The sequence below is a fragment of the Arvicola amphibius genome, chromosome 6 (genome assembly GCF_903992535.2).
Source record: "Arvicola amphibius chromosome 6, mArvAmp1.2, whole genome shotgun sequence".
In the NCBI taxonomy this organism is placed as follows: domain Eukaryota; kingdom Metazoa; phylum Chordata; class Mammalia; order Rodentia; family Cricetidae; genus Arvicola; species Arvicola amphibius.
In genome coordinates this window covers 100,960,890-100,985,639 of record NC_052052.2, presented here as the reverse complement: position 1 = coordinate 100,985,639, position 24,750 = coordinate 100,960,890, and the positions used below count along the sequence as shown (strand labels likewise).

Below are 24,750 nucleotides of genomic sequence, written 5' to 3'. Positions count from 1 at the left end.
GGCTCCAGTAACAAAGAGAACAGCAGCTGAGATCTGATGAACTCTGGATCACCATCCAAGGGTGGTGGGGGAAGAAAACATGGGGGAAATCGACAAGCTGCAACACCCAGAAGCGGCCAGGAGAAAGCTTGGCACAACAGACAAATAACCCCATGTATGAGGATCAGCCAAGAAGGCCTGGCTGGTGGCATCTTCACCTCCCAGCTATCCCTGCAGATCACAGTGCCGCTGGCACATCCATCCTACCTTTCCTACAAATAAGCAGCTCACATGTAGCCATTTCCCCCCTATGATTAAATATAAAACCCAAAGCCATCACAATCTAAAACCTACAACTCAGAATTTTCCAGCCAAGATTTTGCTCCTCCTCTTGGAGTGTGGTCATTTCTATTGGCAGGAAGAAAAGACTCCAGCTACAGGAGAAACAAAGCACTGTGTTTGGGGTATTATTCTCTGAATATCTGGCCATCTTTCCAAGCTGGGAGTTGTAGAACTCGGCATTAAAATAGTTTGGGATCTCTATTGACTAAGCTACAGCCTTGGGAACAGGAAGAGAGACAAACCAAATTGTTGTGTACTACAAAAACCGTATTTTCCACAATAAAGAAAGGAAGGAACTACACATAAATACCAGCTTATAATTTCTCCATGAAATAACAGGCATGTTCCACCCTGTCAACGCTAAAAGATAGCCATAAGTTGTCCCTCAAATACAGCCTAGTCTCGGAAGCCAGCAGACAGAATGTTCTATAAATACTTCCCATTTGTGCAGCATTTAGCATTTTCAGTCTGCCGTCTGTGTGCATCTAGCTAACTGGTCACTCCGACTCATTTTACTATATCTTCACCCAGAAGGCTAAGTGTGCAGATGACCTTGCTAAATATTAGGTAAATCGGCACACTGAATTCTTTCACTGCAGAGATATATCGTAGGATCTTCAGTATGATTGAGTGCTGTTGGCAATTCAGGGTGGGGCTCCAAAAAGCATCCAGTGTTCTCAGGCTGTAAGGTGGTTTTTTGCTATTAAGTCAACACATTAACTGTTCTTATTAAATGCCAAAGTATTTTGTTTATCTATTTGTTTTGAGTGTGGGTGCACATGTGCCAATCACACATGTGGAGATCAAAGTCCGTTCTCATCCTTTACCACGTCTGGGCTCAGTGGATCAAACTCAGTCCTTCAGTCTTGGCTGCAAGCGCCCTCACCCACTGATTCATCATAATTGGTGTTTTCACTTTTGATGCTAAGTAATAGGCAACACTACTAGCTGATATAATCTTCAGCATTTTCAATTTTCCTCTACATTTTTTTCCAAGATAAAAGGTCTGTGAGTTTTCTGACTGTTTTTGAGAACTGGAGAATTTTATAAAGGTGAGGAGCATCAATCTGCTAGCCCAAAGCCCCAGTCATTCTCCTCTCCTGTCCCCCTTCATCGTAATGCTTCCTAATGCACCGAGACCCAGACACCGCCTCAGGCTCTCTCATTATCTCCTGGTTATTCACCCGCATGCCCCACCACATCACTGGGTCCCACTAACTACCTCTCTTTATAAACCTTTCCCTGTTCCCAATAACATTGATGGCTAGGGTCTTGCGTCTTCCTGTAGGGGCTCTTTCTGGAAGGTGGGGGCGACTTTACAAATATCTCAGCTAATGCCTGTTCTTACTGCACTACTTTCTGTGACATTTTAGCACCGTAAGAGAAAATGGATGACTTGTTTTTGTCTATATTTCTTCTTTGACCCCAATGTGTTCTAAATTCCCCCAAAGTTAGTGTTTTTGAGCCTTCCAAGGTCAAGAAGGTAGATCATAGACAAAATATTTTATTTAAAAATTGAATGTTTTCTTTCTTTCTTTATCTATTTGTTTTAAGCATGTGGGGAAGGGCACACATTCTGCCACAGCACACATGTGAGGGTCGGCAGACCCATGGGAGTTATTGTTTGGAACTCAGGCGTCGGGACTGGTGGCAAGCACCTCTACCCACCGACTCATCTCACCAGCCCCTACATTTCTTGTTCTAGAAGTCTTGCATTCCTTTTGCATCTTTGGTGCTTCAAGGACGTTAGCTCACGTGGTTCTCTGAATGACTTCGCTTCCTGAAGCTCAGAGAGATTGAGTGAGTAACTCATCACGGGTTTCACGGCTAAAAGGTGGAAGAGCTGGCTGGATAGCCAAACCCAGAGAAGAGGATGTCACAGTGCACGGCGTGTTTGTGACACCATGTTGCGTCACAGGCAGGGATGCTTGCCTTGGTGCAGCGGACGAGACTCTAGGGAGGCCCCTCAACGGCTGTGAAATTCTCCTCGCGGGTAAAAAATGATCTCTATACTTGTTTCATGGCTAAAATGCCCCTTGAGAGAATATTTAATAATTCTCCATATCACGTGCAGAGCCTCTTCGCAGGGTGCACTGAGCCCTAGGTGCACTCAGCAGCCCCCACCCCCCACACCCCGGGCTCTCACTTCTGCCACCTTCTGCACATGTCTCCTCCCTCTTGCCAAGCCGTGCAGGCTACATCTGTGCCACTGGGCACTCTATAGTTCTTCTGTTACCAAACACTCAACAGACCCAATAAAAGGGGATTGAGAAGGGGAACACTGCCTCACATTGTGCTCAGCTTGGAGTCTGCTTCGTGTCCTCGCCACCTCCCCCCTTTCTGCTTTCTCTCTCTGGGCAACACAGAAATAAATATTGGATATTTACTGGGGGTCGTCAGAGGGAGGCAGGAAGTGGGCAAGGCAGGCCCATGTTCCCCAGCGATCTGTAGGTGTGTCACTCAGAACATTTGGGTCCCCAGTTTGGGTTCGTCATTTTACAGGCGTGTGGGGAGAGCGAAATTGTGTGTTTTATGGTTACGAATGGCACAGCCTGGAGATGCTCCCACTCTTATTCCCGTTTGCCACCAGACGACACCAATCCAACTCCCCATTACACACCACTTTTTTCATGCACGTCTCATTCAGAAAGGACAAAGAGAGGCAAGGGCATCAAAAGAACAGACAAATTCTGGTGGAAATGGTGAAGTAACAGGAGGTTACAAGGGAAATACTAGCTGATTCAAAGGGGAAAATATTGTTTAAAAAAGTGCATGATATTCGATATGCATGGGAAGCCTGCCTGTGTCTGAAGAGAAACAGTGGGGGAGGAGTGGCTAGGATGGGGTGGGGGTGGAACTGAGAAGAGAGGAGGGAGGGGAGACGTTGATTGGGACTAAAAACAAAACAAAACAACAAAACAAACAAACAAAAACGTGCAGTGGCCCACGCCTGGAACCTTAGTGCTTAGGAAGCTGTGGGAGGCAGTGCAGTTACAAGCTTGAGGTCACTCCAGGCTACACAGCAAGTCAAGGCCAATCTGGGCTACAGAATGAGACCCTGTTCCCCAAACAAAAACATATTGTTTGAAGGCTTAGTATCTTGCACCATAATAATGACCCCCTGGAACTGTGGGTGATATATTACTAATTGAGAAAGAAGATCCATCCCACAGTGGAGACTAAGAGGAGATTAGACCCAGGATGGCCTGACAAGCTGTATTTTACTTCACCTACTGGATTGTTCATCTCAAATGAAGCCCTCTACAAATCATAGTTTCATGCTCTGCTTATTCAACAAGGTACTGTAAAGAGCCCATCAGCAGCAGTGGGTCACATGGACCCAATGTTACATGAACAAAAGGTATGCAGGAGGAGTTATCCCTGTTTGGTAACAGACCTGAGTTTAATCCCCCAATTCTATGTTTCAAAATCCAAACGCAAGATGCTATGCACATATAGTCCTAGGGCTGGGAAGACAGAAACACAGAGTTCTGAGGCTCACTAACCAGCCCTAACTTAGCCTGCTTAGTGAGTTCCAGAGCACCGAAATATCCTGTATCAAAAAGAAAGTGAATGACACCAGAGGATGACCTGAGGATGTCTTCTGGCCTACACAGGCACCTGCACCTGCACCTACACCCTCTGCCTCACAGAGTATGCGAGAGCCATGCGTCGGCAAATATATACTAAAGCATAGGAAGCCAAACAAGGAGCATGCAGTTGTGTTCGCGTTAAACCCAGAGCGTAGAGTGTAAACCTGCCAGCGTTCTCAACCATGGCCAATTCCTATTCCTGCTGCATCATAAACACCTACCTGGGGCACTATGTTCAGCAAAAATCCAGAAAATACTACCTAGGAGGGAAATGGCACTTTCTTACAGGTAGCTCCTGTGCCGGATGTCTCTGAGGCACAATCAGCTCCCATGGGGAGATTCCTCACTCAGTTCGAACTGTGACCACTAGCTCATCTTTTTTTATTTGATTATTTGGTGCTGATAAGGCCACTGACTGAAGCAGGTCCCCACACTCCCCTACAACTTATTATCAACTGTGGGCTTGTCTTTTTAAGCAGGAATTTCCATCTTCAAGCTAAACATTTCTTTGGAGAGTGGGAAACAAAGTTTCTATCAATGCCATTAAGAATAAAAAGACAGACATGGGCACCCAGAATCATGTCCTTTGACAGTTAAGGCACAGCTCGGCTTATTTTCTGTAAAAGAGGCCCTATTATCAGTAGTTCTAGAACAATGCTTCTGGGAATGGAGCTGGCTTCCTTCAAGATCAGGGTACATCTGAATTAGTCCCTGTCAAAGGCAGGCACATTGAGCCTAGGGACAGAGAAGGGGGTGGCAGTGGATGAATTAAGGAACTCAAAGGAGTTTCGACAATCTGATTTATGCTGATTAAGGAAACTTCTTGTCCAAGAGAGCAATGGAGCCACCTGGCCTTTCTGGGCAATGGTGGCGCTGCAGCCCATAGCTCCCAGAGACACCGTACAGGCTCTTAAAGTAAACTGTTCTTGGGAAAACCAAGACAGAAATGGATAACATTCTCAATGTGCTACATTCTAATTGTGGTTATAATGAATGCTAGAGAGAAAAACACTCAAATAAACCGGGCAGTGGTGGTACATGCTTTTAATCCCAGCACTCGGAAGGCAGAAGCAGGTAGATCTCTGTGAGTTTAAGGCCAGTCTGGTCTCCAAGAGCTAGTTCCAGGACAGGCTCTGAAGCTACAGAGAAACTCTGTCTCGAAAAACAAACAAAACAAAACAAATAAACAGAACAAAACCCACTCAGTCTCTTCCTTCCCCAGCAAGCTGGGTTTTTAATAGCCACTTTCTTCATGTTCTCTAGGACTCTATGATGTTGCCCAGAGTAGAGAAGTTTCTAGAGTGCTTTACAATTGATTCCTCCTCTTGCTTTCTTGTTGCAGTACTCCCCTTACAGAGCTGTATCTCCTGAGAACATAAAATCAGCCATGGGCAAGGGAGAGAGATGGAGGAACTGAATCCCAGGGATGTCCCAGGCAATGTAGGCCTGAGTTATCTATGAGCCTGGCAAGTTAGGGAAGCTAGTTCCTCTTTTTCCTTTACTACAAGTAGAACAGAACTTCTGGGATACAGGATGAACAGGTGCTGGAAGAGCCTCATCTTCTGTCATTCCATGGGGTACCAGAAATCATCTCCAGTTGAGATTCTGGGAGAGCTCCCAAGTGAACCCAAAGTGAGAGCTTCTATCACAGGTTTGACTAATAATCCGATCATAACAAGAAGAGAAAGGGAAGAAACAAAGAAAGAAAGAAAAGAAGAATGAAGAAAGAAAAGGATTGTCCAGACTAGCAGTGAAGGCCTGCAATCCCAGCTATGCTGGCAGCTGAGGCAGGAGGATCACTAGTTCAAGGCCTGTTTGCCTTAAACAGATTGAGTTAAAAGTAACTTGGGTAACTTGGTGAGACCTTACTTTGAAACAAAAAGTTGAAAGGGGCTGGATTTTAGTAGCTACTTTCCCCAGGATCCCTAAGACTCTGTGATGTTGTCTAGCATGCAAGAGGCCCTGGATTTAATCCCTGATATTAAAGGGAGAGAAGGGATGGAGTAGTAGGGAAGGAAGGGGAGGAGGACCGAGGGAAGAGAGACAGACAAACAGACAGATGGACAAACAGAGAGACAGAGACACTTTAAAAGCTGGCGATGAACCCAGACTTTGACTTTTTGATGCTGCATATGGCATGTTTTCAAAGAACTTCCTAAACTAGTTAACTGTTAGGAGGCCTATTTCTCAGTCCCACTTACAGAACTAGAATTTTCTCCTGAAGTTGTATTGTTCCTTTATTTGTAAAGAGCAAAACGAAGCAAAGCAAAACCAATCTAAGAGCAAAGCTGGTGCACTGTAATGTCTGAAGTGGAAATTTCTGGTCTCCATCACCCTGTGCGCATTAGCTTAACTGCAGAAAGGGTCTGAAGCCACTTGCAAATGAGGAGAATATGGCTTTCAGGATCCCTGGGAAAAGATGTCTCTCAGCATAAACAATGTGGGCACGAGTTCGGTATTTAGGAAGCAAAGTTAGTCATGGTCTTTGGGGAGGTCTTACCTCCAGCCCACAGTTACTTAAAGACAAAAGCCACCCGGCCAAGTCCCTCAGAAGATTTCTTGAAATTTCCTGTTCTTCTCTTTCCCATCACAAAACAACGACAACGCTTTCACCCACGAGCCAAGACTGACTCAAGAGACTTTCCCTGACATTTACCTACCTACTATTCTAGAAAGCCTTTCCCTAAGCTCCAGGACCCAGACAAGGCCTCCTCTCTTATCTTTTCTTTGGCCTTAGGCTCTAACTTTGCTGGGACAATTAAATCACTACTATACACAGCTGGCATATAAATCTCATGGATTAAGAAACCAGAAACTTGCTGAACCTCAAGGGGACTCAGTTTCCCCCAATGGCAAAATTATACTAATGACACTAGCCACCTGCTGGGCTACCAGGGGACTTGTCAACAATGTCTAAAATTACAAAGAGGCCCAGGGCCATCAAAAGAAGTCTTATTAATCAAATTAGTTCAAGACAAATACTAAAAAGAATACAGCAGCAGCAGTGGCAGCTCGTAGTTGGTTAACACAAAAGATGGGGGGGGGGGTGAATCTTGCTGATCCTCTTGTCTACTATCCCCATTCCCCTTTAGTACAAGAAGAACTGAACTTAAAAATAAGTAAATAGAAGATCACCTCCACACACACAACTTCTTACAACAGACCTCACTTCTTTGCCACTGCTCTAGAGGCAACTTTATAGTCCTCAGCTACATACACCATTGAATTCAAACCATGTCCAAATATGACCGCTAATTAAAGTACATGGAAGCTATGTGACTTCTAAGAATTAGATTCAGTCTAGTCTAATTACAATAGGATGATCATTCCTGTTGTGCGCCGAAGAAACTTCACAGGCACCAGAATGGATCACGCAGCCGGCAGAAGACTACGTACAAGTTGGCCCACACCCTGATACTCGAGTTTGTAAGAGACAAGGAACACTTAAGAGAATTAAAACCAGATTTCTGCTGATCGGAGGCTCTGATTTTCAGGGACCCAGAGCTTATGAATGAGCTTGATGCCATTTAAAGACCAGAAACGAAACAATGAAATGTGTTCCCCTGCACACAAGTCTGGGCCCCTGTACGCTGTTGCATGCTTTATGCCGGCATGCATATCCTAGTTCACAAAGTCTAAAGGACACAGGTTTGTAGCCAGCTCCAAAGGTACTTTCCTCAGAGTCAGTGGTGGCTGCCTTGCATGAACTCAGCAGTTTGTCCTGGGTTTTCTGACCGGTGCTTTCCCACACATCCACCAAAAACGTTTGGGAAAAGATGAGCTAGCTTAACCGGTGCCGAGGTGGGGGTAGAGGCAGCTCAACCATCCTGCAGTTAAGTGCACCCATCAATCCAAAATTGAATAGGGACCATCCTATATTTAGAAATGTGCCTGTCTAGGTTTTCTGAGCATCTCTCTCATCAGATTTGGGGAGGAATCCAACTGAAATGAGCCAGAAGCAGCAGCAGCAGCAGCCTCGTTGGGATGTTCCATTCATAGGGGAGGCAGCGCCTGGTCCATTCATGGTGGGGTCAGGGAGTTCTTTCCGGGCATTGGATCTCAGCTCCCAGCAAGCTGCGCTTCCCAGAGAGCTGGCACGGCTGCATCGTTCAAAATGAGGATGTCTATTAAGGAGCCACGGTTAGAGCTATTATTAGAACAGCCGTCCCTTGGAAATTCAGCAAAATTTGTCTGAATTGACTGAGATGTTACTCTGCTAACAAGCAAGGGACCAGAGAAAGGCGGTACGTTGCTGGTTACACACAGGCAGCCCCACACCTCTCAGAGAGCAGCGCGCTGGGGAGACCTTTCTAAATCCAATATGCACCAACATCTGGGCAGCTGCCTGCAGTACAAACGCACTGCATTTAGCTATTTTTAAAGAAGCAGGTACTAATGGGGATTCCTTCCTGTCCTCCCCTCCTCGGCTCCCATTTTCTCTGCATTATCTCTGCAGCCATCTGGGAAGGAAAGGCCGGTTCATCTCATCAGGCTTCAGCAGCTGAGGTTACCCGGCCTCCTGCCACCTTCTCCAAAGGACCAGACACCCTGTCACTTCCAGAAAGGAAAAAAAAAAAAAGGCTTAGCCACCCCCCCATCTATTATAGAAACCTCCTTTCCTTTCTCCATGGGAAATTCAGAGTGTAGGTTGTGATGCCAAAGGAACGTGTGTGTGTGTGTGTGTGTGTGTGTGTGTGTGTGTGTGGTGTGCGCGCGCGTGTGTAGGGGGAAGGGCTGGTAAAAGATAGCATCGTATTTGCCCCACGTGGGGTTTGCATTTTAAAAATGTAACAGACGCGAAATAAAAGCCTCTAAGGCCCTAGAAAAGAAGTGGCAGGTCCTTGCTGCCCAGTACAGCACTGGAAAATGGGTTCAAAAGTACAGCATCATCAATCGCCCCCCTGCCACCGCGACCGGGAAACAAAGACACGTTACCTTTTATTTTTTTGCTCTTCTAAGGGAGCCGAGGAACTTCGGGTTGTAGGAGCCTAGTCCACGGAAACCAGCTTCCCATTCGTCCCGGGCGCAGGCCCTTGGCCTACCAGGCGGCCTGGGAGCCCGGCGCCGCCTCCGCCTCCTCCGCGGCGCCCGCAGCCGCCTTGCCGGTGCTGGCGCGCCCGTCCCCGTCCCCGCCCCCGCCGCCACCCCAGTCCCCGCCGCGCCCGCCACGGGGCTCTGTCAGCCCATCGCCCGCTCGCGCCGCTGCTCACGCCGAGCCTGGCCCAGCGCCAAGGCGCTCGGCCACCAGCCCGCCCCTCTCCCGCGCGGGGACCCACGGCCCGCGGCGCCCGGTCCGCCGCATGGTGCCCGGCACTGGAGTCTGCTGGGGTGGCCTTTCAATCCTTTGCAAAGCAGGGACTGAGCGTGCGCCCGCTGGCGGGGCCTCCTTTCGCCACCGGATCCCAGGACAATGAGATCTTCTGCTTCCCCGGGGCCCGGGCCAGCCAAGGACACCCCAAGTCACCCGCTGAACTGCCTCTGGCTTCTTTCCCACTGCTCCTAGCCGCACCCGCAAGCGATGCAAAGTTAGCTGGTAGACCAGAGAGGTTGCGCGCATCAGAATCGCGCGCGGAGATGCTGAGGAGGGTGATTGTGAGCTAGAGGACCCCCACTTCTTTACAAGACACCCAAACCCACCCAGACCCACCCCATAACGCGAGACCCTCTCCTACCCTGCGAGCCAGAGAACACAGATCCAGTGGCTGGAGGCGTAGCTCTCCCCCCTCGATCTAGTCCAATTGTCTTGAATGTTAATCTCTCCTTAACTCTTGGGGAATGGAGGTGGCTATTAGATAACCTAGTCATGGGGCTATTGTTAAGGATTCGCTCTGTCCCTAGGAGAGGGAGACTTCCATTTCCAGAGACCTGGGGGAGGCAAAGGAGCCTGCTCAGCTCCCTTTCAAAAAAAGGAAAGAAAAGAAACTCACAGGAACAATAACTCAATTCACATTGTCTGTCTAAATGTTTACTGCCTGACGAGTTCAAATTGCTTTAGACACATTTTTCCCCTACTAATTGTCAAAACACAGTTGATAAAATAAAAGAACCGGGCACAAGCACCCACTTAGCTAAATACTGCTTGTTTCAATCTTTGTTCAGAACCTGCCATTTCTTTGGTTCTCAGGATACATCCATTTACCCTCCAGGCCAGAGGTGAGATTTCATCCCACCCCAGTGCAAGGTGATGTTCCATTGCCTGCACCATTATTGCCAGGCTCCCCCAGGCGCTGAAGACTCACAAACTTTACCAACAGAACAAATCCTTGCATCTATCTGGAGGGTGGAACCTAGGCATGTCCCCATGTGGGGCTCAGTGGTGGCAAAAACTCCACCACTGAGCCCCACACCCAGCTCACATCCGGTTGTCTCTCCCACACTACATCCATGGTCTCCTTTTCGGATCACTGGCGAGAATTTCTGACAGTTCAGGAGGTCTCACACTCAATGGAAGAGAACCTTTTTCAAGTACTGTTGGCAGGCAGGGGAGTGGAAGATCCACATTAAGGGCCACCAGTCTCATTTCAGGGATAGGATCAAGAGCCCAGGGGTCTTGACATGAGAATCTAAATCTAAAAAATAGGAAACTGGATTTGAATCATATTTTGCTTCAGGACTTTTGGTGACCTCAGGGATTGTCCTAACACAAGGTCCAACTCTTTTACAAGTGACTGACGCCATCTCCTCTCTTCCTGGGACTGTTAGAGGCAGTTTTATTTCTTCTTTGCCCGTGCTCCTCTTTTTTTTTTTTTTTTTTTTTTTTTTTTTTTTTTTTTTTTTTTTGGTGCTGGGAACTGAACTCAAGACCACACACACACACACACACACACACAGAGGCTAGGATGAATACTGAGTTGCAAGCAAGCAGTTTATTTCCAATTCCAACATGTTTTGACTGCAAAACCGAGCTGATGTTCAAGCCTGTAGCATTTCTCTTACACACTTTGTTGCCATTCTTAGAGGAGACCCTGCCACTTTGTCCCATTGGCAGCTGAAGTTTTCAATGCCATGGACTGTCCTATTGGCAAATCCTCCTTCCAGGTCTGCTCGGGTACTGAAACATCAGTCACCCACAAGGCAGGAACAGGGACAGAGTGTTCCCGTGCATTCTTTCTTTCCTTACGTTCATGGATCACCCAGCCTGAAGTAAAAAATGTCTCTCAGAAATTCCTAGAGAAGAGACTGGGGAGAGGGTTCAGCTGGTAAAGTGCTGGCCATGCAAGCAGGAGGCCCTGAGTTTGGATCCCCAGTGTGTAAAAAACACGTTTAAAAAAAGGTGGGGTATGCAGTGTTGTAAAAAAATATGGTGAATAATGATTGAAAAAGACACCTGAAGTTGAACTTTGACCCTTGCAGTCACACACACAAGGCAGAGAGAGAGAGAGAGAGAGAGAGAGAGAGAGAGAGAGAGAGAGAGATCTTGGAGAGGGCAGACCATTGTCTGACTTTCTCCAGTTGTGATTGGTATACAATGAGTAACCACGGTCTTCAGATGTAAACAGGCTCCCATCTTCTGCTTCCCAAACATCATTCACAAAAGCTGGAGCAGTTCTTCCAAAAGTCAGGTTGGACCCTGTAACTTCCCTGCATCTTTCCAGCTTCTTAATGATAAAGGCTATGCCTGTTCTGGTAACTGGGAACCTTCTGATACTTACTTTTGGTTATTTGGTCCCACAAAGATCTCAGCCACCCCTCTATCCCACAACTTCATAACCCCCCTCCAGGTTCCCACACAGGCCAAGTGCTCATTCATGCCCTTGTTGCCCAGTAGTGAAGACTTTAGAAGCTACTTGGGTCCTATCACTGCCCTGCTTAGAGGCTGTGGTGGCTGCTCATGGCTCCTCCTCATCCCGTCTGTCACATTTATTCTTCCTGTCTCATTTCTGCCCTAGGACCACTCTTCCTTTCCCTCTTTTGTTCCCTGTTCCTAATGCCATCTGGGCCGACTCCACTTACTGTGTGACTAGATCCTTGTTATCACCCAGGTCTGGGTTCCACACACAGTGTGGCCCTCTTCTGGAACTATTCACAAACACACCTCATTTACTTCTCTCAGCACATGCAGGACCCCAGAGTATGCCCCATTTGAGACTTATTTCTTTGATGTATTTTGAAATGGCAAATCACAGAAACCTAGCCCAATCTCAAACATCACCTGCTCCTCTGTGAATGAAACTTGTACCAGCGCACCTTAGTTAGGGAGGCAGCAGATGCCAGATGATTCTTCTTGACTAGGAAACCACAGTTAAAAAAAAAAAAAAAAAAAAAAAAAAAAAAAAAAAAAAGAGCTCAGAGGTCTCTCCTGATAAACCACAAGCAACTGAGACTGAAAATTTAACTTCATTAACTAAACAGCCTTCACTCTTTCCCCTCCTATAATCCGCACCATCTTCTTCTGGAATCTTGACTTTCTTTCCAGGCAATATATAAACATTAGCTATCTAGCTCTTTCCTTTGGGGCTTAGCTTGTAGTTCATGTGTTGAGATAAATCATAAAGGTTTCTTGTCTTAGCTGGGAATGGTGGTACATGCCTATAATCTCAGTACTTGGGAGGGCAAAGAAAGAGAATCATAAGTTCAAGGCCAGCTTAACTGCCTAGTAAGTTAACCTTGTCTCAAACAAATAGATCTGCCAATAAGATGTGTATCTGTCCTAACGTGGACACATATTCGTATTTTCCAAATTATGCATTCATAATTATATCAGAGTGGAGCTCGGTGATGAGGTGTCCTTCTAGACTTGGACTCTAACTAGGTCTGTAGCCCAGCAGAAGATAGCCAGGAGCCGTGGTGGCTCATTGCCCTCCCTCCTCTGTCCTTCCGTCAGCTCTTGGGAGGCTGGTGAAGGAGGCCTGCAGCAACACAAAACTAGCCTAGCCTATAAAATGAAATCCTATCTCAAAGAGAGTGAGAAAGACAGACAGATAGGAAGGAAGGAAGGACGGAAGGAAGGAAGGAAGGAAGGAAGAAAGAAAGGAAGGAAGCAAGCAAGAAAGCAAGCAGGGGGTGGGGGTGAAAGAGGTTCATTGGGTAAAAGTGTTTTCCATATGTGGTGGTTTGAATAAAAACGCACCCCATTGGCTCAAATATTGGAACGCTTAGTTTATCAGGAGAGGCACCATTTGAGAAGGATTAGGAGGAGTGGCTTGTGGGAGTAGGTGTGGCCTTGTTGGAGGAAGTGTGCCCCTGGGGGAGGACTCTGAGGTTTCAAAATGCCCACACCGGGGCTTTTGGCCTGCAGATTAGCTATCAGTTTCTGCTCTACTGTCAAGTGCGCCACCATGTTCCCTGCCATGATGATAATGGACGAAGACTCTGAAGCTCTAAGCAAGCACGCAGTTCAGTGCTTCCTTTCAGAAGAGCTCGCTATCTTGGTCATGGTGTCTCTTCACGGCAACAGAACACCGATTAAAACACCATGCAAACCTGATGACTAAGTTCAGACTACTGGAACCCATGTAGAAAAGACACGTGTGACAACATGTGCCTGTCATCCCAGCCCTCCCACAGCAAGATGGGAAGCAGAGATGAGAGAATTTACAGACTGGGACATCCCGGAGTACTCCACACAACAGCGAGAAACAGGAAGAGAGATTCTTCTTCAAAACAAGGGTGGAAGGTGAGAATCTACTCTTCACAATTGTTCCTGTCGACTCCCACATGCTTGTCATTGCACATGGCCCCTGCCACCCCCACTGAAAGTAACATTGATGTTAGTGCTGTACTCAGAATGTGCTAGGAACACTGCAAAGATCTGATGGTAATCACAAGATTCCTCTAAGCCAGTGGCCATTTTATTCCTCTTTTACAGATGCAGCTGCGAGCTTCAAAAGACTAAGTATCATGCACGACAGGCCTTTATTTACCCTTTAGAGACTCGGAGCTCTTATTTTCCATGCTGTATTACCATCTGCTATGTACCTGAACATGCTATCAGACATGGTAGGTGTGGCCACAGATTTCTCCTCTATGCATTGCAAAGCATGGGCTGGAGCCCAGATGGGAAGCAGGGGCTGGCTTTGGAAGATGCTCCCCGCATCCGTTGCTGTGTTCTCATATGATTCCCAACCTGCACCTTTTGATGGGGGGGGGGCTGGCTTTTGGTTCTCCATTTTCTAATTCTAACAAACAACTCAAGCATATTTTCCTTGCATATTTCAACCAGGTTGTCAGGAGGGAGCGAGACTTTCCAGGAGCAGATTAAAGTGCGGGGCAGATTTTGAATGAACTTTACTATTATTTTTATACCCAGTCCTTGCTTCTCCTCATTTCAAAACCAACTAAAGGACAATCATGAGTCATTGGTATAAAACATTAAGAATTTCATCTCAGGGCTGGAGCGATGGCTCCATAGTTAAAAACACTGTCTGCTCTTCCAGAGGATCTTGGTTCAATTCTTAGCAACTACATGGCAGCTTACAACTCTCTATAACTCCTGTTCCAGGAAATCTGACACCCTCACACAGATATACATGCAAGTCAAACACCAGTGCACATAAAATTAAAAAGTAAATAAAATCATTAAAAAAATAATTCCATCTTCTTTCATACCCCGGGATAAAGCCCTTAAAACCCTGGTCCCTGGTGTACATATGATGTAGTCATACAGCTGTGTTTTATCTCATTAGTTTATAAAATGATGATGTAATTTTGTCATAATTATGTTTTATATGTATGCATGTATGGTGTATATACATGTTGTGTGTGTGTGTGAGAGAGAGAGAGAGAAAGAGAGAGAGAGAGAGAGAGAGAGAGAGAGAGAGAGAGAGAGAGAGAACAAGCATGAACAAGAGAGTATGATGTTTTTGTGGAATGCAGGGTTTGAATAATGTTAGGTGCCTGTCACAAACCCACTTTTTTCTTGTTTTTTGTTGTTTTTGTTTTGTTTTTTTGTTTTGAGACAGGGTCTCACTGAATTTGGGGTTAAGCGATTGACTAGACAGGCTGGTCTCCAAGCCTCTATCTTTAGCCATTCACTGTGCTAAGACTACATATGTGCATCACCACCATGCCCAGCTTGTTATGTGGGTGCTGGGTATCTGAACTCAGGTCCTCATGCCTGTGTGGCAAGCACTTTATCTACTCTCCTCTCTTCAGCCCAACCGTGATGCTTTTATAAACCCCATTCTCAGGACATTAGACAGTTACTTAGCATTTTCCTGGTTGGGAATCACGATTTAGACGGTCTCCATCCAAGGCAGCATAAATCCAAGGTAAGTCTTTCAGAAACACAAGAATCAATCAAAATATCACAAGCTAATTAATGTAAGGTTAAGCCCCCAGGGAACAACTGTATTACAGTGAGTACCACAGTATGAAATTAGCTCCTACGAGAAGTGTATTCAAGTAGCTAAGCTTGGCTTTTAGGACAATTCTCTCTGTTTATTTACTCTGAAATATATATTAACGTGCATAGTTAATGCTTGCCCAGTACCAGGTACTGATTATGTGCTTTCAGTATACCAACTCATTACATATAATAACTCATTTAATAGTCTCAATAGCCCTTTGGGAAGGGAAACCACTATTACCACCCACTTACAGGTGATAGGGCTGAGTCATGTGTAGAGGTTTGGTCAGCTACACCGTGTCTTACGGAGGGTGACAATACACTAAGGCTGCCAGAGCTCCTATACCTCAGCTATGTCCCCTTTCTATGACTACATATTGGGAAGCATTGTCTCCTTTCTAGTGTCTGGCCTAGTGACCACCAAATAGAAATTACTATTGTTACTGATTATCTTATTACAACAGGCAATAGAGGTAGAGATATTTGTGGAACTAGGTGGAAAAGATTATCAGCAACTATTCCTTATTCAGCTGGAGTTTCTAACACTGCAGAGATGATGAACTAATCAATCCAAATCTTAAGCAAGCAGTGCCATTGTATTGAGATGCTTGGGAGATGGCTCAGTCAATCAAGTACTTGCCACACAGCATGTGCATCTAATCTGAGCTTGGATCCCTAGTACCCACCTAAAAAGTTGGGCGTGGAAGTGCCTGCCTGTAATCAGGCCCTGGACATAGAGTCAGAACTCCCAGGGCTTGCTACTTAGCTACTTTAGATAAGTGGATAAGCTAGGGTTCAGTGTGAGACCCTGTGTCCCAGCTGAGGACTGCTGGGGAAAGGAGAGTCATGTTCTTTTTGAGGTATGACTTCACGTACGATGTTCAACACTAACTCAACTTGGAGGGAGGGAGGAAGGGAGGGAGAGAGGCGAAGGTGGAAATATTGAGGGTACTGGGGGAGGTGGGGCAATTATGTTGAATATGATCAAGATACAGTGAATACATGCATTAAATTGGCAAAGAATAAGTTTAAAAAGTTGAGAGTAGTTAAAGAAGACATTTGATGTTGACTTCTGGCCAACACATACATATGGGTACAGATGTATACCTCACATGCATACACAAATATTTGAGTACACACACACACACACACACACACACACACACATATAAAATGTGAGTTCACACACACTCACAGTCTTCCCTCTGAGGAAATGAGACTCTGTCGAGGTCGCCCTTACTTCTTCCTTTTCTATGCCACATTCTGTGTGTGGGCATGTGGCTGGAGCTCTTCTCTTTCACTCCACACTGTGCGGACTCCCACTCACTGCTCAGATTTAACCAAATTCTCCTTGCTCCAGGAAGTCTCCCTTTGGTGTTCCTCACCCCCTCTCCTCTAACATAAACATCACTTAGGCATCTGAGTTCTGCACCTTGTTGGGAACTCCTTGTGGGTAGGAATCTCCATAATGTTGTGTTTGTTTTAACAACTTTATTATGTCCACAGTTAAATTGTGTAGCTTTGTACATAGAATGTTTAATTTTTCTATTACTTTTTTTGGGCCAAAAGTTGTAATCATTTTTTAATAAGTAGACCCAATAGATTTTTATAATTAAATCCATCCAGATAATGATAATAATAATAATAATAATAATAATAGTATTAACAACAACAACAATAAAGAGGACTGTCTGGGTGGCAGGAAATAATCTTGACCAGTGTATACATGAAATTCCATATAGCTGTTGTAAGAAGCTGTAGTCCACTTTCATAGGTGACCTGGGACAGCCACAGGCTGATCCCAGAGGTTATCTTTCTCTGGGATCCCTGCAGTGCAGTTTGTATGGGCTCAACAAAAACTCTTTCTGGGGTTCAGTGTTAAGAGTGCAGACTGCTGTTGCCCAGGGCAGAGTTCAGTTCCCAGCACCCATGTCAGGTTGCTGGCAACCACTGGTGACTCCAGCTCCAGAGTCTCTGCACCCTCTTCCGGCATCTGTGACCACTGCGAGCACATGAACACAGCCACACAGAGACATACACATACATATGAACAATTAAAAATAAAAACAAATCTTTCCAAAAGCCTTCCTAGTGGAGAATGCCTGCTTCTGTTTTGAAGCACATCCTCCCATCTCCCCTGAGCACTCTACATTATTTAGTATCTGTTTTTGGAAGACTAAGTTTTTCTTGCATGTGCTTATTTACTTATTGGTGTTTTTGGAAGTCTTCAAGACATTTCTCAAAAAAGAAAGGAGGTTGGGTTCTTGGCGGAAGAGGAAATAGATAGTGAGGAAAGGGGAGTCCCTTGGAGATGGGTCATCAAAGAAGAACTTCTGTGCTCTTTACAAAGAAAATTCCCTTGGAGGAAAAGAGATTGCTAGCTGTACTATTTAGAATATATAAGAGGATTACTATCTAGAATATATAAAGAACTAAAATAAGTCAAGCAACAAGAAATCTAATAACTCAACCAGTGAACGGGACAATGAAGGGAACGGCTACTTCTCTGCAGACGAAATACAAATGACAAAAGCCATGAAGAAATGTTCGGCCTCGCTAGTCATCGGAGAAATGCAAAGTCAAAGTACGCTGAGATCCGACCTCTTCACAGTGGGCATGACTGTCATTATGCTGGCAGGGGTGGGGGCAAAGGGAACACTCACAGATTGCTTCTGGAATATGAACCGGTCCAGGCACTATGGACGTTATGGTGGAGGAGTGGGGTGATGAGATGTCCTAGAGGCAAAGGCACTCACAGCCAAGCCTGAATGTCTGAGTTTAGTTGCTGGGACCCACATGGTGGAAGGACAGAACCTCTTCCTAAAGTTGTTCTCTGACCTCCACTGTGCACTGTGGTGTGTGCCCACGACCATACTACAGTAAATACACAATTAGACTCAAAACATTAAAAGCAAATCTACCATATGGCCCAGCTAGGGCACTCTTGGGTATCTACCTAAAGGACTCCAAAATAAACATGCCACAGAAACACCTGCCCATCAGCATTTGCGCAACCCTGTTCACAATAGCTAAGTAATGGAAACAGCCTTGGTGTCCATGAGCAGGGGGCAGATAAAGAAAATGTTGTGTGTTTACACACACACACACACACACACACACACACACACACACACTGGGATTCTTTCTAGCCATTAAGAAGAATAAAATTCTGCTTTTTTTTTTTTAAAGGAAAATGGATACAACTGGAGATAATCATACTAAATTTCTGAGATGGATTAACCTCATCTCAGAAAGACAACTATCTCATGTTTCCTGTCATGTATGGTTCTTAGATTTTATATGGTAGATGTGACATGAAAATGGGAGAGAAACCATCTGAGGGGACAGCAGGGACTGAGTGAGAGGGAGGTGAGAAAAGGGAAGGTAGGGCATGGGGGCGGGTTTACCTGGTGCATAATGTATGTTTGTGTGAACTTAAACATTTTTAAATTGTGGTGAAAATTTCTAAAGGAAAGAAAGAAACAAATGGGAGGAAGGAGAGAGGGAAGGAAGGAAGGAAGGAGGAAGGAAGGAAGCAAGCAAGCAAGCTTACTTGGAGATGGTGAAGCTTGAACTGAGAGCAACTTTCAATACTGGTGTGATGATATCTATTGTGTGCCAAGTGGCCCAAGGCACACTCTGCACAATATTTATAATCTTAACTACAGCCCCCATGCAGGGTTATCACTTTCTATTGCATAGAACCAGAAACAAAAGATCTAAAAGACTAAGCAATAAGCCAGGTGGTGGTGGTGCACTCCTTTAATCCCAGCACTTAGGAGCCAGAGGCAGGCGGATCTCTGTGAGTTCGGGGCCAGCCTGGTCTACAAGAGCTAGTTCCAGGACAGGCTCCAAAGCAACACAGAGAAACTCTGTCTTGGAAATCTCCCCCCAAAAGACTAAGCAATGGTCCCTACACCTACAAGAAGGTGTCTCTAGGAAGCCCCTCTCCAAGCATGCTCTTTGTATTGTATGTAGTGTCTATAAGAGACATGGGCCAGCCAAGAGGATGCAGTGGGGATCCTGCCTGGTTTGTGGAAGTGGAGTCTTGGGATAGGATGGGAACCTGGAAGCCTGAGCATAGGGCTGGATGACAGCCAGCCTAGGACTCAGAATCACTTGCACCCCAGGGAAGCACTGTAGATTCCAGGAAGTGTCCTAGAGTGTTATGATTTGAACTTGAAATTTCCCTTGGAGGCTCCTGATTTGAACACCTGGTCTCTAGCTTGTGGCGCTATCTTGAAGGCTGTGGGACCTTAGAAGGTGGAGTCTGGCCAACAGATCCAGGTTACTAGAGGTGAACATTTGAAGATCATAACTCCTTCTGGTTTCTGCCCGCTTTCTCTGCTTCTGAACTGCACCAATGAGAACAAGCCATTGTGGCAGGCTCCCTCCTCCAGAGTGTTTCTACTGCCATCTTCCCGACCATGATGGCCTGAGACCTCCGGAAAATCTTTTTTTTTCCCTTTAAGCCGAGAGTCACTCTGTCACAGTGACATGGACAGACAGTGACTATGTCAGTGACAGAGTGTTATGGTTGTCCCCTGAAGGCTCAGGTGTTAGGATTTAGTTGTAAAACAATGAAGGGAGACTGGATCAGAGGTTGGGCCCTTCATTCATTGATGGATTCATAAGCTGATGGTATTATTGGGAAATGGCAGAAATTGGGAGGCAAGGCCCAGCTAGAGGAGGTGGGTGGCTAGAGGGAGTGTCCTAGAAGGATCTATCTTGTCTGTGTCTCTTTTTTCCTGGCTGCCAGGAGCTGATCAGCTTAGTTTTGCTGTTCCTTTTTCTCCACAATGTTTTCCTTAGCACCAGCTTAAGGCTGAGACGCCAGCTTATGTGGCTGAAGCCTCTCAGACTGTGAGGGGCTTCCTGTGAGATCAGTTTCCTTCAAGCTGTTTCTGCCAGGTATTTGGTGATGGTAATAAAAAGATGACTAACTCATGGATGGGCTGAGCCCACACCTTGTGAGTTAATTGTGGCACAGCATCATTTTGGGTGTATATTAATTTTTTTTAAAAAAAAGTTGTTATAAAGGAACTCGCAAATAATATAAACATCACACACCCACATTAACCAGACTCAAAGTCTGTACACCTCAATGAGCTCCATCTATACAGTCAGAGGTTTTAAATACAGCTGCTTATAGCTTGTTTTGATTTTTGACTCAACTTTAACGTCTGTCATCCCGATTCTGTGTTCCTCCCCTTGGAGGATTTGGACAGGTCCACTGACCTCTTCCTGCCGGCTCCCCTCACCCGTCTACAGAGCAGGCTGAAACTGGTGTTATCAGCTGTTTTCTAGACCAGCTGTTCTCGACTTCTCGACCTGTGGGTCACAGTCCCTTTGGGGTCAAATGACCCTTTCACAGGAGTTGCTGAAGACCATCAGAAAAACACAGATATTTGTGTTATGAATTTGTAACAGTAGGAAAATTACAGTTACGAGATTGCAACAAAAATAATTTCATGGTTAGAGATCACCACAGCAGGAGGAACTATATTAAATGGTTGCAACGTCAGGAAGGTTGAGGACCTTCTAAGCCAAGGTTGTGGATAGCAGATTGTGGTAACGGAAGCTGGAGTTTGAGCCAGAGACTGAGGCCCTATTAATCATGTACCTTTATGCTGAGTGCTAGAGTTCTTAGTCTCAGCTTCCTGAGTAGGCTGTAGGTGTTAAATCGCATAAAGTATATAGAGAGCTTGGAACAAAGCGTGTATTGTGTAAAAGACCTGCTATTAGTATTCTTATTTACATGTGTGTGTCAACTTGGGGGCAAGGAATCTGGCAGCTCTTGTCCTTATCCAGTGCCCTGACGTCTACCAAGTAGCTATTAATGCTTCATTTCGTCCCTATATGCAAGTGCTGTGAGCTTTAACGAGACCCCAGGTGAGTTCAGGCCTGTAAATAAATCAAAGGAGGCTTAAATAATTATGTCCTATATTCCCTTCTTTCCTCAGAGTATGCTGTGCTCTCTCCTGGTCTAGAATGTTCTGTGAGGCTGTCTGTGGCTAGCTTAGGAGAGAACTCAGGTCCCCTTAAGTGACCTCTGAGTGTCCAACAGTCAGGGAACAAGGCTGTCTTTCTATGGATGCCCAAGAAGTGGGGGTCACACACATAAGGACACTTGCTTTGAATGCCATCCACCCCAAAGGTGTCACTGCTCCTCAGGTAAGGTGTGTTGGGCAGTAGCATATGCATCCCCACACGTGCCCTGCTGGTTTTGTCTACCGGCTAAGACTCCTGCAGTCCAAAGTCACTAAACAAACAAGCAAGCGAATTGAACGTCCCAAGGATCCCCAGTGTGTTAGTGGTGCTGGAACTAAGCTCAGGTTACCATCGGGAAAGCCCACAGAGAAGAACAGAAAGTGACCTTACTCTTTAACTTTCTGGTAGATTCCAGATCACACAAAATGAAACCCAACGGACACTCTCAGGATTGAGGGGCTGTTCCCTCTTCCCTGCCCAGAAGCATTCTGACAGTTGTAGGCACGTGCCATGTCTTCCCACCTGCCAGATGAGGAAACAGGTGGAGGAGTGCCTAGGCTGGCTGTGCCCCCTGGTAAACCCGTGGGACACTCAGAAAGAGAATAGACAGCTTGCCTGTTGAAGCCACGCACCCTGCTCCTCCACAGCTGTCACCTGCTCAGGCTGCACGGGATTCTTACAGATGGCACAAGTACACTCAGAGGCTGCTTCCTGCTGGGCCAAGTTCCTTATAATACAAAAAGCACCCAAAGTTCTCAATCACTCTCTCTCCTTCCTTCCCTCCCTTCCTCCTTTAAGAAGGGTATTTCACGAGCTGGGTGGTGGTGGCACACGCCTTTAATCCCAGCACTAGGGAGGCAGAGGCAGGCGGATCTCTGAGTTCGAGGCCAGCCTGGTCTACAAGAGCTAGTTCCAGGACAGGCTCTAGAAACTAAAGGGAAACCCTGTCTCGAAAAACCAAAAAAAAAAAAAAAAAAAAAAAGAAGGGTATTTCACTTTATAGCCCAAGTTGTATTCCAACTCAGGGTCTTCCTACCTCACTCAGCCTCCCAAGTGCTGGGATTCCAGGTATAAACCACCATGCTTTGTCTTTTCTCTAATTTCCATGCCACTCTTTATATCAAAGACATCTTTTAAATGACATTACAAGCATTCAGATAAGCACAGGAGATTTATTGGACGCCTATGCAACCACTGTTATGGCTCAACATCTGGCCTTATTTGTTTCAGGCTTTAGATGAAGAAGAGGAAGAAGAGGAAGAGCAGGAGGAAGAGGAAGATGAAGAAGATTAACTCCACACCTCTCATCCTTTCGATCTCCCTTCCCAGAAGCTGTTTATTCTCTAATGTGGTGAATATCAAATTTATTTTTATCCTATGACCATATAAATGTACAGCCATAAATAGTACACAATCTTTCGTGTTTATAAACCTTTCAAAAACATCTGTCAGCATATACTGTTCCCCTCAGTAATTTTTTAATTTAACACAGTATTTTTGAGAGTCATCAATACTGGCATATACAGACGTCATCAAATGAGCAGAGCATGGTTCTTTATGTCGCTTTTAAAAAAACAGTCAAGTTCTTCTCTTTTTTTTGACAGTCAAGTTCTTGTAATTTGCCTGTGTTCAGGGTCTCCTCTGCCTGTCACACTTGCCTACCACTTAGTCATTTGCCCAGCAACCTTCTCAGCATGGATTTAATCTTTTCCATTACTTCTGAGTTTCCATTCATTTGACACTGAAATTGATGGTACCTCTGGACTTGGATTTCAGGAAAGCAGAAAGTAAATGAGTTGCATAAGAACGCCCCACATATCACATGGGACATATCACACAGGTTCGCTTCGTGTTAAAAAGTTGAGTTTAATAGATTTCTTTGCTAAATCTGAAACCCTACCATTTTTAATTGTGTGTAATGTGTGTGGGTGTTGCTCAAATTCTTTTAAACCCATTTCTATATGTCCCCATTTCTTTCCAAGGTAGATTCAATGATCTACCCTCATATCCTATCATATCTGTATGTGGGTATGTGCACACAAGTGCAGGTGCCTGCGGAGCTGGAGGCTGTTGTGAGGCACCCAACATGGGTGCTGGGAACAGAGCCTGGGTCTTCTGCTAGAATAGCATGCATTCTTATCTGTGGGGCCAACTATTCCACCCTAAGTCTGTAACTTCAACCATGTTTCAGTGAGTCTGCCTGGGATGCCCTGTGTAAAGTTTTAACCTCCTTTCTACCATTTGCTGTTCTTTTCTTCTATTGTCTTCAGTTTACCAACCATTTACCAATGCTTTATGTGCAAGGATGTTGCCCTGCTTGTTTTGCTTACTTTCTATTTCCTTCCTCTAGAATGTAAACCCCATAAAGGAAAGATTTCTGTTTATTGTGTCCCTGTTGCTTATAGAATTTCTCAAGTGGTACATCAGGCACCTGCACCTGCTCACTGAGACTATGTCCTGGATAAATAAATAAATGGACAAAAGAACCCAGTGGCCATCTTCGTAAGTCTCCTTTGTATTGTGTGAGAGTTTCTTATTGGGAATTGCTTAGAAACAGAATTGCTTTCTGTATTGTATGTGCCTTGCCAACTTGCTGTTCACAATGATTGATCTCATTTCCATTCTCATCAGCACCACCTAAAAGTCCCCATTTCCCACCGCCACAGCATCTTTTTTCCCCACCACCGACAATGCACTAATTTGAGGTGTAGAAACAATAACTGAGATCAAAATGAAACATTAAACAATCACTAGTGAACTCTGACCACTGAATTCCTAATAAGCATTGCCGGGTATTTTTGGCGCTTATTTAAGAGATGGGTTTGTTATTATGAACTTGCCAACACACCGAAGCTATAGGGACTCCTGGGGGGAAAAATAAAGAAAAATTACACAGCTCCCCTTTCCATCACTATTGTGATAGCGACAAAAAACGTATCACAGAAATCTGGACAAGAGCAAACCTTATTTAACTGTTTGTTTATGCAGCTAAAAAGGAGGATGTGCTGGCTAGGAGTGACAAAGTGAAAGCCACATCAGTTACACCGCATGCTTTTTTAGATCACCTTCAGGGTGCAGATCTAACTCAGTAGTGCGCTTGATTAATATGCAGAAGGCCCTAGGCTCAATCCCCAGCCCTGTTACTCACCCTGCAAAATCAATTTCATCATTGCCAGAAACATGAAACTTATGTCTAAAGAGAAAAGTTGGTAAAGTTCTTGGTTATAGACATAGTCAGTTTAAGTCCAAAAGATAATCGAAGCTATCCAACCTTATTCAGAAAAGCCCTATGAGCAAGTGATGTAACAAAATGATGCATTTTCAAATGTGTTTGCAGTTCATTCTGGAACAGCCGAGAGAAGTTGCAGTGTATTGCAGAAGTGGGCACAGTCCCCTGTTCCTCTGTGTCTCGATGCTCTTTATGATTAGACTATGAAATGATAGCAATAAATAAAATCTATCACCTCCCTCCCCTGACTTTTGAATGTATCCTGTTTTTCTGACTTGCCTTGCCCAATAAGTGTGGAAGAAGGAAGAATGTTGCCAGTTCAGAACTTA

The 24,750-nt window shown here is 45.3% G+C and overlaps 1 protein-coding gene across 3 annotated transcripts in view; it reads right to left on the bottom strand.

Annotated features, from left to right (window-relative positions):
- Positions 1-24,750, bottom strand: part of Frmd4a (FERM domain containing 4A) — a 310,427-nt gene that overhangs the window by 199,258 nt on the left and 86,419 nt on the right. Inside the window, exon 1 of one of the 3 annotated variants that reach the window (XM_038333065.1) lies at positions 8,850-9,013. The exons of the other annotated variants lie outside the window; for them this stretch is intronic. The gene's annotated coding sequence lies outside the window, so the exon portion shown is untranslated. Of the gene's footprint in view, positions 1-8,849; positions 9,014-24,750 lie in introns of those variants that run through there. 3 annotated transcript variants of the gene reach the window in all.